Below are 6,856 nucleotides of genomic sequence, written 5' to 3'. Positions count from 1 at the left end.
TTTTTTTTTGAAAATATTACCTATATTTTTATATATTGTATGTTTGAACAAAATTTATTGTATATTTATATGATAAATTTTCATAATTTAATATTTATTTTGCATATTTTTATTTTTTTAACAATTTTTTATTTGATTTAGTAAATATACTTTTAATTTTCTACGATTAAACTTTCAAATTTAAATCGGAAATTTTGTTATTATGTGTTAAATTAAAATATTATTGTTATTTTTTATTTTTTTGAATTTTTTTCATTAATTTTTTAAAAAAATTTAAAATAAATAAATAAAATTCGGGTTACGCGGGTTAGACGGGTTGAGTCGGGTTATACGGGTTCGTGTTCGGGTTAGGGGTTTTCGGGTTGCTTCGGGTTCGGGTTGAAAAAAGAAAAAAAAATTTCGCGGGTTGACCCGAAACCCGACCCAACCCACCCAATTGACACCCCTAAAGTCATGTGTGGCAAGTACGAAGAATGTTTGGTCCTTGGGTATTGGTTTACTACATTATTATTAATGAAATAGAAAGTTTTACTTATTTTTTAAGTAATATGGGAACACAGAATGGTTAGAATTAATTGTTATGGTGAAATATCGACACATATTATAATATTAGCTGCAAAATTAATTTCATATATTAACTTTACAGATTGATTAACTTATACGTACATGTCATCAACGTCCTAAAAAGTGTGAAGTGTGACAAAACGCCAATGTCAAGTTTCAATATTTATAAGTTTAATTGGGTTTAAGACGAGATTAAGCGCGAAAAAGTATGCTTGTTTTTTGCTGTTTCTTTATTTGTATCAAGTTAATCAATATATTAAACAACACATAAACATACAAAATTTAAGGAAAAATGTATAAATCTTAGAAATTATTAACTAGTAATTGAAGTTTTATCATAAAATTTGTCTCAATTTGTATTTTTTTTTATAACATGAGAACCTGCACTCGCGTACTCGGTACGCACCAAATTAATAAGATCTTGTGATTTTGTGATATACAAATTAATAAGATTGTGATTTTGTGATGTACAAATTGGTTTCTGTAATAGATTAATAAGATTGTGATTTTGCGATATACAAATTATAATTGAAATTTAATCAATTAAAAATAATAATATTATCCTCAGTATCTCCTTGTCTCTCGGAATTAAAAAAAAGCTGTTGACATCTAAGAATGCATGAAACTATACGAGACCACAAGCAGCTACTCGAAAAAAAATTAAACGATAATATTTTTTTTCTTAATTATTTAAAATACTAGAATATTAATAATATTTAATAAATAATTGATATGTGTGAGAAAATTATACGAACAAAGAACTAATTTTTCCATTATATAAAAAAATGAGTTTCTCTTTTATAAGAGCTAGGGAAAATGTTATATTTGCAATTATATTTTATTATATTAATCCAATAATTCAAAATGTTTCTAAATATATTATATACGTAGAGAAAGATAGAATAAAAATAGGAAAGAAACTGGCCTCGATGGTCAGAGGCAGCCTTCATGTGACCTCCTAAGCAATAGACAAAATCTTGAGACGATAAACAATTAAGAATCAATCAAAATTACTTGAAATGGAGGGGTCGTCACATGGCACGTTCTTGAAAGTNAAAAATTGCGCATCCAATAGGTGAGTGACACCTCATCGGTGCTCACTTTCGTGATTTGTCGAAAAAGATAAATATACGTTTTCCAATATATACTATCAATAACGTAAGATGGTTCGATAATAACAACTTTTGGTGAAACTTTTTTCTTAATTTAAAAACTTTCATTTCCACATTTAATTCTAATATATATTTAATTTCGTAGAGTATGCATAAATTTAAATATTTTATATGGTAAAAAAACCATCTTAATAAAACCCATATCATATTTAATTTTTTTTAAATGATATAACTAATCAAAATAACTATATTTTGATTTTTTAATGAGTTGGGTGATGATATTGTTATAGTTGGATCTCCGATCCGAAATCTGAGCATCTCAAACTCGGAACATCCAAAGTGAAATTCAACTTAATTAAATCAAATGAACTTTTCATTCTTTCACAAAATATGACTCTCACGAATTGTGGGGTAAGAAAGTGAGTTTTCTGATGGAAAACTGCAAACGTAACCATGGAAAACTTTTACATAGTACTTTGGTCAGACCTCTTCACCCCCTTTGAGCTCAGCTCCTCCAAACTAGTCCTTTTCACATTTTAAATGAAAAAAAAATCTATAACAAATCACACACACACACACACACATATATGTATATATATTTAAAGTTGTCAATGTTATATATTATATGAATAGATTTGTGCAAGTAATTAATTTATTAATTACATAATTGTTTTACATGTTCAAATTTACGAGTCTGCCAACCCGCTACAAAGCAGTAGAGAAAGCTATCTTTTTATATGCACGAAATAAGTAAGGGTAAAAATTGTACGCTAATAAAGGCCAATATGGTTGGGAGAAAGAGACAATTTCAAACCATATATTATTACATCTTTATATATATAATTGTTCTCGTCACTTTATTTTTATAATTTTTTATATATATAATCATAGGTCCTACGCTTTTCAGTACAGAAATAACTACGTATCTTAAATTAATTGTCTCGGGTTAGGCTCACACATCTTTTGCTTTGCCACCCTTTTTTTTTTCTTTCTCCATTATGGTATTTTGTCTAGTGGCCAATATGTATATATATTTCGGGCTTATATATGTCAAGTAACAATCAACCTAATATGGCCAAAATTGTTCACAAGTTTATGTTTGCTTGATAAAAAGAAATTATAAAGGAAAAATATAAACCCACCTCGTGTAAAATCGAATATTATTTCATTTTTCTAAATTCAAATGACACATATATATATAGGAAGAATGATGCTACAGGTACATTGATATTTGTACATCAATATGTACAACACAAAAAAATTCAATACAAAAATTCAATTTGTCAAAATCTCACTGTATATTGAATACGAGATCAAATCAAGAATTGATCATCGTGTAAATCCAAAGGACAATTAGAAATTTATCTTTGTGATTCTCACGATTGAGTTGGCAAGAAGCCCGTACGAGGTCGGTTAGGGTAACCATTTTGCTTGAATTTACCGATCAAGATTAAAGTAGTACGAATTTTTAACCCATTTTGGCTACCATTCAATTACTCGATGGTAGATCTTACCAAGAAACCCATCGAGTTATTTCCTTTTTCTTCTTCTGTGATTTTTTTCCAAAACAAACAAAAAATACTCCAAAAGCATCTTTATTTTGAAAATATTAAACTTAAAATGATGTTGGTTATATGTAATTCAATTTTAACTGAATTGCATTAGATGTATTTTATGGACTAATTGCATCAACGTAGAATAGCAAAAAATATCATTTGTAAAACTAGTAGTATTCCGGACCTCGTGTTTTTAAAAATCAAACATAAAATCTTTATCAGATGAGATAAATGTGCTTGAGTTTTCATAACATAAGACAGAAATATGTTTGATTCTTTTTTTAAAAAAAACTAAAAAATGTATTGATGTTTTGTACTTTTTTAGATTTTTCACAAGAGAATGATACAATTAGCCGTATATCTTAGCGTCATATAGAAGACAAAAACTTATGTGAGACGGTCTCACGGGTCGTATTTTGTGAGATGAAAAAGTATTACTTTTTATGCTAAGAGTATTACTTTTTATTGTGAATATCGATATGATTGACCCGTCTCACAGATAAAGATTCGTGAGACCGTCTCATAAGATATCTACTCCATATAAAAATATATTGATCCCTCTTTTAGTTTATCATTGATGGCAAGCTGGACGGCCGACAGAATCACTATACAGTTAAATTTTAAAATAAAATAAAAAAAAAAAAAAAAAAAAAAAAAAAAAAAAACCACGACTCCTTTCTCCTCCAACTCACTTCACCAGTCCTTAATTTGATTACTTTATTTCTAAATTTATATGGACAAATTAGATTTTTATCTCCATGAACATTGGTTACAAGTTTAGATGTTACTATATTATTAAATTTGAGTAAATTAGAATAATTAATTTGATGTCATTGTATGTTTTTGATAAATTATAAACAATCTAATTCTCAAATGACAACAAATTACATTTTATTCAATACAAAATTAATAATAACGTATTTTAGTAACTTTTTACATATTTAATCTATTAATCTATATCTACCATATCCTGATAAATTTTGTTAACCATTTTTAATTTTTGAAATTTAAAATGATGGTATCATCCATAACATATAAAATTATTATACAAAGCCATTTTAATTTTAGACAAATTTTATTTGTAAAAGGCCATTAGTATTAATTAATTGACAATATCATGTAATCTCGAGTTTGCATTTTCTCAACGTGAAATTAAAACATTCTTAATTTTCAAACAACCTTATTTATGTTTAACAAAAAATTTTAAATTAATTTTCATTATTTTATGCATATTTTCCACGCTGTCAATGATCAATATATCGATATTTTTTTTGTATCAATTTCTAATTACCCCATAAATTCTATCTGACTAGAGTCATCGGTTACCCAACACGCTTAGTAAGTTTATGGACCTAAGGCTAAGGCGACAGGCCCGAGTAAAGGCCCAACTGGAATCCATGCAACCGAATTGAAAGTAAACCGACCCGAGTTCAAGCCAGTGTGGCGGTGGGTAAAGTCCTTTTCATATAAAACTCTTGAATTAAATATTTTATGATAAGAAAAGAAGAATCCCAAGGAAATTGGGATAGAATATTCAAATTTATAAATTACCAAAGATAAAGTAAAATCGGCGCGAATCTAGAATTTTAAGAAACTTACCCTGCCAGAGTTCTTTCCATATGCAAGACTTGCATTGCTAGAGTTCTTGTCATTCAAGGTACCTTATTTCAATTCTATAAATATCAAACAGTCTCTAAATTTTAGACATTCACTCATTTCTTACTTGCACACCAAAGTTTTCTCTCCTGACAAACTTAAGCATCGGAAGGACTACGTAGGAAAAAGTTTTGTTGCCCTCTAAAGTTTTTTCGTTAGCTCGAGATTCAGTTCGGCTCTTTATTGACCTAGAAATTCAGCTCGGATCGCCCTATATCAACCAGAAACCTGCAGTAGTAATTTTTGCTCATCAGACTGAACCTTAGGTACATGAAATTTTTGGTATCATCAATTGCCACCGTCAATGGGAAGTTGAAGTGACACCTTGAAACTTGGGTTAGTCGACATCGACGTTGTTCAACAATCGCAAAATAACAAGTCTCATATTACAGTATAAACCAAAACCAGTCTATTTCATAAATACCATAAATAATATTTTCTTGACAACTTAAATCTCCGAAATAAAAGCGAATAAAACTAAATATGATGGTGGAATCATTTTAAATCGTGAATCAAATAACGAATTACAATGATAAGTCTTCGATAAACGGGGATTTATCAGCATCTCTAAAAGTACCCTTGCTCATCTTCTTCAACTTACTCCTCATTCTTATATGAGGGTGAATGTAAGGGGTGACCATTTTCTGAAATACTCAGCAATTGGAGGTCGTTCGAGATATATAGAAAACTATGTATATAATTTCCAAAATCATAAAATATCATCTCATAACTTGAATTGTAAAGCATATTCACACTTCATAATCTTGACGTCATAGCATGATTCATTGTAAACACTGAAGAAATTCATCTACTTTCCATGGTTTATTAATATCAATCCCTAATTTTTAATCTTATAAGGGGACGAGACCATAACAACGGTTAGAATTCCACTGTATAAGAACCATAAAATTATCGTAAGATTACGGGCCTAAGGCTAAGGTGATGGGGCCCGATTAAAGGCCCGATTGGAATCCAAGCAGCACAAATTTGTGACTCTCAAGTTATCATAAACACATGTTTTCAGAACCCCAACTTCATTCTCATCATCGACCACACAATAACTTATCCATGACTCTTTCTAACGACTCTATCATGCAATAAATAAAAAAAAATTCAGACTAGACTCTACTGTGCAGGAAATAACTAAACATGCAATTTCCCAAAAACAAATTAACAACTGAAACTCAAATAAGCTAAACCAATCAAAGTAAGCAAGGTAAAGCAGAATTAACGAACCCCCCCCCCCCCCCACAAACTTAAGTATGTGCATTGTCCCCAATGTACAGTAATAAACCAAGAGAACAGGGGATTACGTACCTGATACAGCGAGCATCAGGACTCGTTGTCTTCGCCTGACAGCTCAACCTCCTCCTCATCATCATACTCAAAGTCATCCTCAATAGGTCTGTGTGAAAATGCTGGCGGTGGTGGGAATGGCTAATCAGAAGGACCGGACGCAAGGAAACGCTGTGCAAGCACACGAGTAAAATCATGCATGTAATCCGCCACTGTCTCCTCATCATGCGCTCTAGGTCATCGAGACGCTCATGTGTGGCATGTCCTCTCCCTGTACGTGTGTGTGGTGCCTGTGGGGCGGGATGTGGCTGTATTCCACTCCTCAAAGCCTCTCCCGGATCAGTAATAATCTGTCTCCGTCTCTTATCCCTCGGGAGGGGCTGAACGAGTGAGATTATCTCCTTTCGTGCGCAGCAGTGCCTCACTATCATCCCAAGTAACACTGATCTTCTATTTATAGGCGAGAAACTGATCGTACAGTGAGACTCAATAATTATATCTGTTGTAACTTGAATGCGTTCCTTGAGATTTGTGTCTCGACTTTTCCGACATCTATGCTGGAACATTTTGTCTTTAAGTGTTGCTGTAACGTCCATTATCGTACCTTGATCATACAGTTACTTTTTTATCATTGTGCGTAGCTGGAATCCACTAGAATAAGCTTGTGTTGAT

Source organism: Primulina huaijiensis, chromosome 1 (assembly GCF_012295235.1).
Source record: "Primulina huaijiensis isolate GDHJ02 chromosome 1, ASM1229523v2, whole genome shotgun sequence".
Classification (NCBI taxonomy): domain Eukaryota; kingdom Viridiplantae; phylum Streptophyta; class Magnoliopsida; order Lamiales; family Gesneriaceae; genus Primulina; species Primulina huaijiensis.
The sequence above is the reverse complement of the archived record's forward strand: the minus strand, read 5'-3'. Positions refer to the sequence as shown.